This window comes from Cebus imitator, unplaced genomic scaffold (assembly GCF_001604975.1).
Source record: "Cebus imitator isolate Cc_AM_T3 unplaced genomic scaffold, Cebus_imitator-1.0 Scaffold23, whole genome shotgun sequence".
In the NCBI taxonomy this organism is placed as follows: domain Eukaryota; kingdom Metazoa; phylum Chordata; class Mammalia; order Primates; family Cebidae; genus Cebus; species Cebus imitator.
In genome coordinates this window covers 8517891-8528066 of record NW_016107338.1, presented here as the reverse complement: position 1 = coordinate 8528066, position 10176 = coordinate 8517891, and the positions used below count along the sequence as shown (strand labels likewise).

General features: G+C 48.0%; 1 protein-coding gene across 5 annotated transcripts in view; it reads left to right on the top strand.

Moving 5' to 3' along the window:
• Nucleotides 1-432: 432 nt before the first annotated feature.
• CEP68 (centrosomal protein 68) overlaps nucleotides 433-10176 on the top strand; it is a 29920-nt gene continuing 20176 nt past the window's right edge. For 3 of the 5 annotated variants that reach the window (XR_001823070.2, XM_037736173.1, XM_017522133.2), the window contains exon 1: nucleotides 453-600. The gene's annotated coding sequence lies outside the window, so the exon portion shown is untranslated. Of the gene's footprint in view, nucleotides 601-1265; nucleotides 1348-10176 lie in introns of those variants that run through there. The other 2 variants (XM_017522132.2, XM_037736172.1) reach the window with 2 other exon arrangements.

Here is a 10176-nt window from a genome sequence, read left to right as displayed (position 1 = left end):
CCGGTCGCGCCGCGGGGTCTTGCTGACGCGAATGTAAACAGAAACACAGTGAAAGGCGGTGGGACCGCCTCCTGGCGGCGGCGCGTCGGGAATCTCAGTGCGTCCAGCGTAAAATGAACAAAGGTGCACAGGACTCCCGGCGCGGCCTTTTGCGGGAAAGCGCGCTCCGCGGCACCCAGCCCTAAGCACCCCAGGATGACCCACCCTCGCACAACCCCGCTTGCAGCCAAGAGGCAAAGCTGAGGTCGGAGCTCCAAAAGCGAGGGAGGACAGCCGGGAAAAAGTCCCGACTTCCCATAGGTCAAGACGAAGTAGGAGGCGGGCTCCTCTTGCAGGAGCGTCCACGTATTGGTCGAGCCCCGGACTGAGGGCTGAGATTGGCTGCGCGAGACTTCCGACAGCTCTCCGGCGGAGGGAGAAGGGGCGGGAAGAAGGGAGTGGTCAGCTCGTCCAAAGGGCGTGGTTGGCGCTCGGTACCGCCCCGCGCGTTCCGGGCTGCAGTTGGAGGGCCGCGGTTGCTGTCTAGTACCCCCAGCTCGGGACCGCCGCATGGGGTTACTGAGGCCGCTCCGTACGTGCGAAGCGTTCGCGGTGTTGTAGGTAGGCCTGATCTCGCGCGCTGGTGCGGGTGTCCGGGTGCCTGCGGTGCTGGGGGCGGTGGCCCGGGCTAGACTGGCGCGTGCGGCTCGGCCCCCTCCGCCTCCTCTCTCTGATGTCTCTGGTGCCTGCGGGGCCCTCGGCCGTGCGGGCCGCCTTGCCTCGCGTCCCCGCCGGGAAGGGCACAAAGACTTCCTAGGGATGGAGGCGCCTCGTGCCTTCGCCTCCATCTTGCGGTCAGAACGGCGTGCGCGGTCGCGGCCAAGGGGTCGGGACCTAGGCGGGCGGCTGGGCTTGAGAATGCCTGAGAGCGGCAAGGGAGCGCGCCAGTTTGCGCATCTGGTGGTGGAGCAGCTGCGCTCCTAGTCAGCCTGGGCCTCGGGGGAGGTCACTTTCCCTCAGGCCTCTCCCGGGCGTGGGCTGTTTACCCCGCTCCCCAGTAACGCAGCTCGGGTCTCTCCCCCTGGAAAGATGGAGATCAGTGATGCCTTCTTATCGCCGTGGATGCAGCAGCCCCCAGATGCGGAGGGAAAAAATCAAGATGTCTCATTTTTTTGCCTCGGAGGGCTACCCTTTCTAACTGTCGTCACTAGAACAGTTCTCAGCAGCCCGGGACGAATGTCCAAAACCTGTGCCAGGCCCTTGATAATTAGTAGGTTGGGTTTGGTGTATTGTTTGTTACAAAAATGAGCGGAAACCTGCCAGGGCAGATTGGACCTCACTGGGAATTCTTCAGGACCACGAAGGGAGGTAGCGTTTGTATATACCCTAACAGTGCTCAGATCTAGGGTATGAAAAGTGTTGTGTTAAAGTGCATGGCAAAGGGCGTTGGGTCAGTTTGCCTTGAGTTTAGTTGAAAGAACTAGAAGCCACCATTTTTTGTTCTCTTTCCCCTTTCCCACTCTCTGGGTCAGTTCTGGTCCACTTAGAAAACAAAACAACAACAGCAAAAAACCAAGGAATTCAGTTTCACCTCACTTCTTTTGCAAAGCTTTAAATAAAGCACTTCCCTACCCTGTGACTGATAACTCCTACCTGTTTTGGGCTACCTTCTACTGCCTCTATTTTTACACATCACACAGTATTGTGGTTTACCCATCCCCTAGCACAGTGCATGGAACATAAAAGGCACTCAGTGATGGAAGGAAGTCAGAAGAAAACAAAATCAGCATGGTAGCCCAAAGGTGACACAGCAGAAACATTTATTTCTTTAACTTCTTGAGCTATTCTTACAGGCTAGGAAGGCAGCTAAGCTCAGGCTGGCTAAGTCAAACAGACTTTTGCTCTGCCATGTTACTAACTCTGATTCAAAGTTTATTTTTTATTTATTTTTTTATTTTTTTAATGGAGATGGGATCTTGCCATGTTGTCCAGGCTGGTCTTGAGCTCCTGGGCTCAAGCAATCCTCCTGTCTTGGCCTCCGAGTGCTGGGATTACAGGTGTATGATTTAACTTCTCTGTGCCTTGGTTTTCTCATCCTTAAAATGGAAGTAATAATATTACCTACGCCGCCATGTGTTTTGAGAATTAAATAAGATATTGATGTAAAGTGCCTACCATAGCTCCTGGCACAAAGAAAATGATCAGTAGCTGTTAGCTGTTAGCAGTTGTTAGGAGAAAAATAAACGGATGCTTGAATACACTCACCAATATGAAAATCTGTATAGTACTTGACCCTTTGGGATCTCTCTGCTTTTTGGTCCTTATCTGATCCCTTTTTTTGAGGCAGGGTCTTGCTCTGTCACCCAAGCTGGAGTGCAGTGGCATGATCTCAACTCACTGTGGCCTCGACTTCCTAGGGTCAAGAGTCCCTCTCACCTCAGCCTCCCAAGTAGCTGGGACCACAGGTGCACATCGTCATGCCCAGCTAATTTTCTATTTTGTTGTAGAGATGAGGTCTCTATATTGCTCAGGCTGGTCTCGAACTCCTGGGCTCAAGTGATCCTCCTGCCTTGGCTTCCCAAAGTGCTAGGATTACAAGTATGACCCATGGTGCCTGGCCCCTTAAGTGATGGCTGATTTTTTCTTTTCTTTTTCTTTTTTTGAGAGGGTGTTTTGCTCTTGTTGGCCAGGCCGGAGTGCAGTGGCACAATTTCAGGTCACTGCAATCACTGCGCTGCCTCCCGGGTTCAAGCAATTCTCCTGCCTCAGCCTCCCAAGTAGCTGGGATTACAGGCGCCCACCACCATGCCCGGCTAATTTTTGTATTTTTAGTAGAGACAGGATTTTTTCATGTTGGCCAGCCTAGTCTTTAACTCCTGACCTCAGGTGATCCGCCCACCTCGGCCTCCCAAAGTGCTGGGATTACAGGCATAAGCCACTGCGCCCAGTCTGATGGCTGATTTTTAAGCATCCCTTTAGCCTTTCTTGATTCTTTTTCTACAGTGCAAGTATTCCATAGAAGATTGTCTGTTTATGTGTTTGGAGTCTCACCACCACCTAAAGATTGATTTGGTGCCAAATAACAATTTGGCCAAGAGTTACAGTAGTACTTGATAACACTCTTAATGGAGTCTGTTACTTGAAATGGTCATGTAAAAGGAGGCGCTAAATAGATTGGGGCCTTGTGTAGCTGACAAAAAATCTTTACATGGTTGATCCAGCCAGAGAGAAGCAGAGCTTATGGAGGTGGACTATCCTTATAACTTAAATCTATTCTCATGAAGAAACTGTCTTATCTTTAAAGTTGCTCGCAAACATTGTGAAAAGCAGGTGTTCGTGTTGGCTTTAGACCTATTTGCCAGATCTACAGGTGTCAGATACAACCCCTGGGGGACACTGCATCACTTCCAGGTTTTCTTGTCCCACTTTCTGGTTACAGGAAACAGGTTAACTTACACATTTCCTTGTAGCTGTAAGCTCCCTTGGCATACCAGTTTCCAAAACAAATACCTTTCCCCTCCTCACTTATAACTGGCAAAGGAGAAATTCAGGTCTGTGATTCTGCTTTTAGGATAGCCACAGTGAATCTCAAATTCTTTTCTAGGGAATACTATTATTTCTGGGGACTCCTGTGGTATTCTGTAATTAGCCATTAAAAACCTGCCACAAGGTGTGAGCCTTTTCTAGTGTCCTGTTGCAAAGGCCATGAAGACAAGGACCATAAATTTTCTTCTTGTGTGTGGCTGGCACATAGGCACTTAAGGAATGGTTGTAAAACTATTTTAGTTGTTCCTTCTCAGGGTGCTGAAACAGCCTTGCTTACCAACCCAGTGCTTCTGAAACATTATTGCGCTTACCAGGTCATCTGGAGATATTGCTAGAATGCAAGTTCTCATTCCAAGGTTCTGGGGTAGGACCTAAGAATCTGCATGCCCAACATGCTCTGAGGTGATGCCCATGCTGCTGGTCCTGGATTGCACTTTGATAGTGAAGTACTAACCCTAGTATCTACGTTTGCTTTTTTTTTTTTTGAGACAGAGTTTCACTCTTGTTACCCAGGCTGGAGTGCAATGGCGCGATCTCGGCTCACCGCAACCTCCGCCCCGTGGGTTCAGGCAATTCTCCTGCCTCAACCTTCTGAGTAGCTGAGATTACAGGCACGCGCCAGCATGCCCAGCTAATGTTTTGTATTTTTAGTAGAGACAGGGTTTCACCATGTTGACCAGGATGGTCTCGATCTCGACCTCGTGATCCACCCGCCTCGGCCTCCCAAAGTGCTGGGATTACAGGCTTGAGCCACCGCGCCCAGCCCTACGTTTGCTTTTTAGAAGTATTGGGCAAATCTTTTTTTATTATGGTATTGGAATAAAATACTGGATTTAGGAGCTTTTTTCTACTTTTTTTTTTTTTGTTTCGTTTTAACAATTTCTCTATCTTGTTCCAAAAAAAAACTATTTGAGGAATCTTGCCGAGATACTTTGATGTAACAAAATTTTTAATAAAAGCAATTGAGGCACATGGGGTGAAAAAAAAAATAGGAGAAAGTCAAGGGAGAGATTAGCACAAAAGACAAGTACGTCTCTGGCCTATGCATTTTACTCAGGTAAGATTGTGTATTTGGCCCTGAGTTTTGTAGCAGCCAAAGCAAAGAGGGATTTTTTTTTTAAATCAGTTTTGCCAGTACTAATAAAGTGAAAATTGCTGCTGAGTGGAGACAGCTGTTTCTGTTACTGAAGCCAGAGAATTCTCCTATGGGTTCTCCAAAGAGAATGCTATGGTACAGTCAGTGGCATTCTTAATTGTGTCTCTTGAGAGAATCAGTAAGATTCTTCTCAGCCTTCATATGTGTAGCCTGATGACCTCACAGAAAAGTGTCAGGGCCAGGCACTGTGGCTTATGCCTATAATCTCAGCATTTTGGGAGGCTAAGGAGGGAGGATTGCTTGAGGTCAGGAGTTTGAGACCATCCTGGGTAACATGTGAGGCCTTGTCTCTTAAAAAGTAAATAAATGAATAAAAATAAGAACTGTTAGTATAGTAAAAGCAATGGTCTGTGGAAATGCACCCGTGTCCAGATGCAGCCTCTTCTGACAGTGATTTTTGTTATAAGGAAGGTGTTTTTCTGCTTTGCTCTTTGGTGGGAAAAAGTGTGCAGTTGATTGACATATTTAGCCCTCAGCATCCTTGTATGTTAGCTTTGTTACACATGGACATTCTGCTGACTGCTGAAGAGGCCAGAGAGCTTGGGGTTGAGGGGAGGAGTGACCTGGGAGCTCAGTCAAGCTCCTTGTAGATGTGGCAGTTACATCTTTTTAAAGGCTATCTAGGCTGTGTGCGGTGGCACACACCTGTAATCCCAGCAATTTGGGAGGCCAAGACAGGCGAATCACGTGAGGTCAGAAGTTTGGGACCAGCCTGGCTAACATGGTGAAACCCGTCTCTACCAAAAATACAAAAATTAGCCGGGCATGGTGGTGGGCTCCTGTAATCCCAGCTATGCAGGAAGGCTGAGGCAGGAGAATTGCTTGAACCCGGAAGGTGGAGGTTGCAGTGAGATAGCGCTACTGCACTCCAGCCTGGGTGACAGCAAGCAAAAATCCATCTCAAATTAAAAAAAAAAAAAAAAAGCCTATATAAAGACCTTGCCCTGTAAATGAGAAGATTGGCCTTGCTGGGAAGCTGTCTGTTGGTCCTGGTCAGTCAGCCAATAGATAAGTGAGTGAGAAGGTAAGGGAACAGACAAGACAGCCAAGCAGCCTGGCCCACAGCCCTCCCTACCACATTGATCTAGAGGGACCCACTGGCTCCTCCTAGGTCCCTGGGAGACTCCTGTTCTGTTGACTCTAAGCAAAACTTCCAGAAGCAGCCCTGGGGAGAAAAGAAGGGGCTCCTGGTGCCCAAGGATCCTGGGGATGGCTCTGCCCATGGCCAAGCCACAGCAGACACAGTCCACCCTCCGTAGCTTTCAGTCTTTTCTTCAGTTTCACTTTACTTTGATTTTACCTGCAGAGAAGGGAGACAAAGTGCCCAGAGTGATCCACCCCGCAGTGAAGACAGGGCTGTTGTGGGTGACTGTGGGGCTCAGGGGACCTTCCAGGCAGGGCGGGAGCAGGTGGAGCAGCAGTTGCTCTTTGCTGCTGGCCTCCCAGTCTCAGACCTCCAGCCACAGTTTTCCTGGCACCCACCCCACCCTGAGGCAGGCCTCAGTCACCTCTTGTGACTGGCCCCTTTGTTGGCTTCCACTACATGTCTTTACCCCCTTTCATGCCGCCCCCTATGCCTGCTTGGCCTCTGCCTTTAAGCTCCTTTCTTCCATAAATCTAGTTTCCCCAGGGGTCTTCCGGCAACCTCTGCTAGGTCTTGCCTTCCATTTCCTTGTGGACAGTTTCGTGTTCTTGGAAAAAGAGCAGCATGGAAAGCCTCTTTGGTTCTCTGGCCAGGTTCTGCCAGTGTGTTGATGGCAATTATCACTTATACCTGTGGCCTCCTGTGAAAACAAGTTTTGAGGCTTCAGCCCTGAACTGGTAGGGCTTGCTCAGTCTAGCAACACCTGGCCTCTGTGGCTGGCACAGGTGACTGTGTGCTCAGGTACAGAGACAGGCCCTCACCAGAACAGAGCTCCCAGGGCAAAGTTGGTATAAATGAGATTGTTTCAAAGGGAGCTCACAATTTAAAGATTCCTGGCAGCACTTTGGGAGGATGAGGCGAGCAGATCCCTTGAGGCTAGAAGTTCGAGACCAGCCTGGTCAACATGGTGAAACCCCGTGTCTACTAAAAATATAAAAATTAGCAGGGTGTGGTGGCATGTGCCTCTAGTCCCAGCTGCTTGGGAGACTAAGGCAGGAGAATTGCTTGAACCCAGGAGGCAGAGGTTGCATTGAACTGAGATCTCGCCACTGCACTCCAGCCTGGGCAACAGAATGAGACAACAACCCAAAAAAAAAAAAAAAAAAGGCCAGGCATGGTGGCTCCTCCTAGGGCCCTGGGAGACTGCTTCTGTTCTGTTCACTCTAAGCAAAACTTCTAGAAGCAGCCCTGGGGAGAAAAGGGGCTCCTGGTGCCCGAGGATCCTGGGTATGGCTTGTAATCCCCACAATTTGGTAGGCCTAGGCGGGCAGATTGCCTGAGCTCATGAGTGCGAAACCAGCCTGGGCAACCTGTTGAAATCCTGTCTCTATTAAAAATACAAAAAATTAGCTGGGCATGGTGGTGCACACCTGTAATCCCAGCTACTCAGGAGGCTGAGGCACGGGACTCTCTTGAACCCAGGAGGCAGAGGTTGCAGTGAGCTGAGATTGTGCCACTGAACTCTAGCCTGGGCTACAGAGCGAGTCTCAAAAAAAAAAAAAAAAACGTCTTGCAGGAGGTCCTTTTTTGTTCAAAGGAGGATTGCTCTCTAGTTGATCATTAATCTGTTGAGTGGTTTAGTTAAGAGCAAGAGCAGAGCCTCGCTCCTCCCCACAGTTCCCAGTCGTCCTCTCTCCACCCTGGACAGAAACAAGGGGGAGGAAGCCCAGCAGCTGTGACAGGAGTATCCTAGGGTGATGCAGCATATATCAAGAAGGTTCAGATGTCCAGGCTTAGAGTCTGTGTTACCGCATGTGTGATTCGTGGGCGTATTTTTACTGTAGGGCAAGAGTAAGCCAAGGCTACATCACTCCTAATTATATCTGGTGGATCATACAGCCTCTGCAGGTTCTGGAAACTGACAGAGGATTTTAATAGCAAAGTCCAGATGGTCCCTAGAATATCCTAAAGCTTATGTGCCTTGTCTCTTGGTTTGGACAATGGACAGGGCAGTTTTGGTGTGTACAGACTTTTCTCAGAGGGGAGGGTTGAGTTCATTGTCTGTTCTCTGATGCCTCCTGTTATTCAGTCCAGCCTCCTGGTACCTCCTTCACTTGGGAGAAGACTGGGGCCTCCGCCCCATCGTGGAACTACTAGTCTCCAGGAACACTGTAAAATGTGTGATATAAGAACAGGGAGACCCCACATTAGCAGATTGTTTAAAGCTGATGACCTGGGAGACAGTGTGGGTCCAACACAGCAAGTGCTATTCACCAGTCTGAGAAGGATACGCTGTCTTACTAGAAGGTCCAAACTGAATCCCCCTACTCCATCCCTATCCCAGAGGGTTAGAAGGAATGATATGTAAAATCTCAGGTGTATGGAAATGAAGACCAGGTCTTCATGCGGTGTTATAGATGGCCACCTGGGAGATGCAGACAGGGTTGAGACCTAGGAATCCAAAACTTGGACATTTATCATAGCCTGGGCCAGTGTTTTCTTCGACATGATTGCTGTTTTAAAAGTGGTTTGTCTTCTGTCATTACTTCAAGAGGTTTTCCCCAGTCGTCTCCATCTCAATTGATTTCTTGCTTTCTTTGCATTTTGTTAACATTTCATAGATAGTTTTGAATGCATTATAGATTGGTTTTTATTTTTTTTTTCACGTGTCTGTCTTGGTTCTCATAATAAATTTGTATCGTACAGAGGAAAAAGCATGATTTGTCAGGCAGATTAATAAATTATGAAGGGACTATTTATCCAGCCTGAGAAAGTAACTACCTGCATTCCGTCTTTACAGAAGTACCATTTCCATGAAAACCATTGAATTTCAGACCTTCTTACTTGGTTGCTCAAGGTACTTTGGCCACACTACTAACCTAGTTTGGGTTTGTGTGTATCCTTGTAAGTTACTTAGGGATGTCAATTGAATTGTTTGTAATAGCTTACCATTCCCATTTCTCCAGGATAAATACATACCTTCTTTTTTGAATAATGAGGTCCAGACAAGACAAAAAATACATCATCAAAACAAAGGGATAATTTGTTTGCACCCTTCCCTTGCCCCACCATCATCTTATTCCAGCACGCTGTCTCAAGATGACACCCTTTAGTGAAGGGTGTGGGAGATCTCTAGCTATTGAGAGAGTTTTTAGAAATGGAGCAAGAAGCAGTAGTTGGGAATTATGGGCTATACCCAGCCTTCACCCTGGTTTTTCCAGCCCACGGGCTCAGAGTGTTCCCCTAGTTGTGAAAATACAACTTACCTATAAACGTCTTCATGTACAGTTTCTTAATGATCCATAAGGTGAGGATGTGGCTGCGTAAGTTCTCTGTCTTGGCAAGACTGCCACTCTTCTCTTTGTCCCTCCCCCAGTCTTCTCCCTCTTCCACTTTGTGGCTTAACTGTTTTATCACTAGTTCCCCAGTTGGTTTATAAACAGCTTGGGTTCTGGAGTTGGGCAGTCCTAGACTTGTCTCGCTCAGAGCCTTTGTTTCCCCATCTGTGACATGAGGATTAAAGACCCTGGCTCCCATGGGAAACTGGCCCTCTGGCCCTCACATGTGCTGGTGGGAGTGTAGAGTGATGCCACTCAGCAGAGAGCCACGTGGCAGCATGTGCCAAAAGCATGCCCGCAGGTGCCCTTTGCCTCAGCAGCTCTGCTTCTGCAGTTTATGCTGAGGATGTGCCAGCACATATGTGTGTGCCTGTTGACTCATCTTAGCATTGTTTGTACTAGCAAAAAAGACTAGAAATAATTCAAATGTCCACTAATAAGGGACTGGTGAAATAAACTAGCACGTCCTTACACCAGAATACCACGCTGGGCTGTAATGAAAAATAAAGAGGAAGCTCTCTTTGTACAGTAAGTCCTCACTTGATGTCATCAGTAAGTTGTTGGAAAATATGACTACGCCACTTGAAAGGACATATAACAAAACCAATTTTACTATAGTCTAATTGATATAAACGAGTTAAGCCTCTATGGCGTGTTTCTGGTTATGAAAGCATCACCAAACTTCTAAATAAAGACTAAAGCATTTCTAATATTAAATATCAAAATAAATGTGAGCAATACCTACATTTATGAAACATGAATAAAAACAAGTGAGATGAGCCAGGGGTGGTGGCTCATGCCTGTAATCCCAGAACTTTGGGAGGCCAACGAGGGTGGATCACTTGGGGTCAGGAGCTCCAGACCAGCCTGGCCAACATGGTGAAACTCTGTCTCTACTAAAACTAGAAAAATTAGACAGGCATGGTGGTGGGCACCTGTAGCTCCAGCTGCTCAGAAGGCTGAGGCAGGAGAATTGCTTGAACCCGGAAGGCGGAGGTTGCAGTGAGCCAAAATCACACCACTGCACTCCAGCCAGGGAGACAGAACAAGACTCTGTCTCAAAAAAAAAAAAA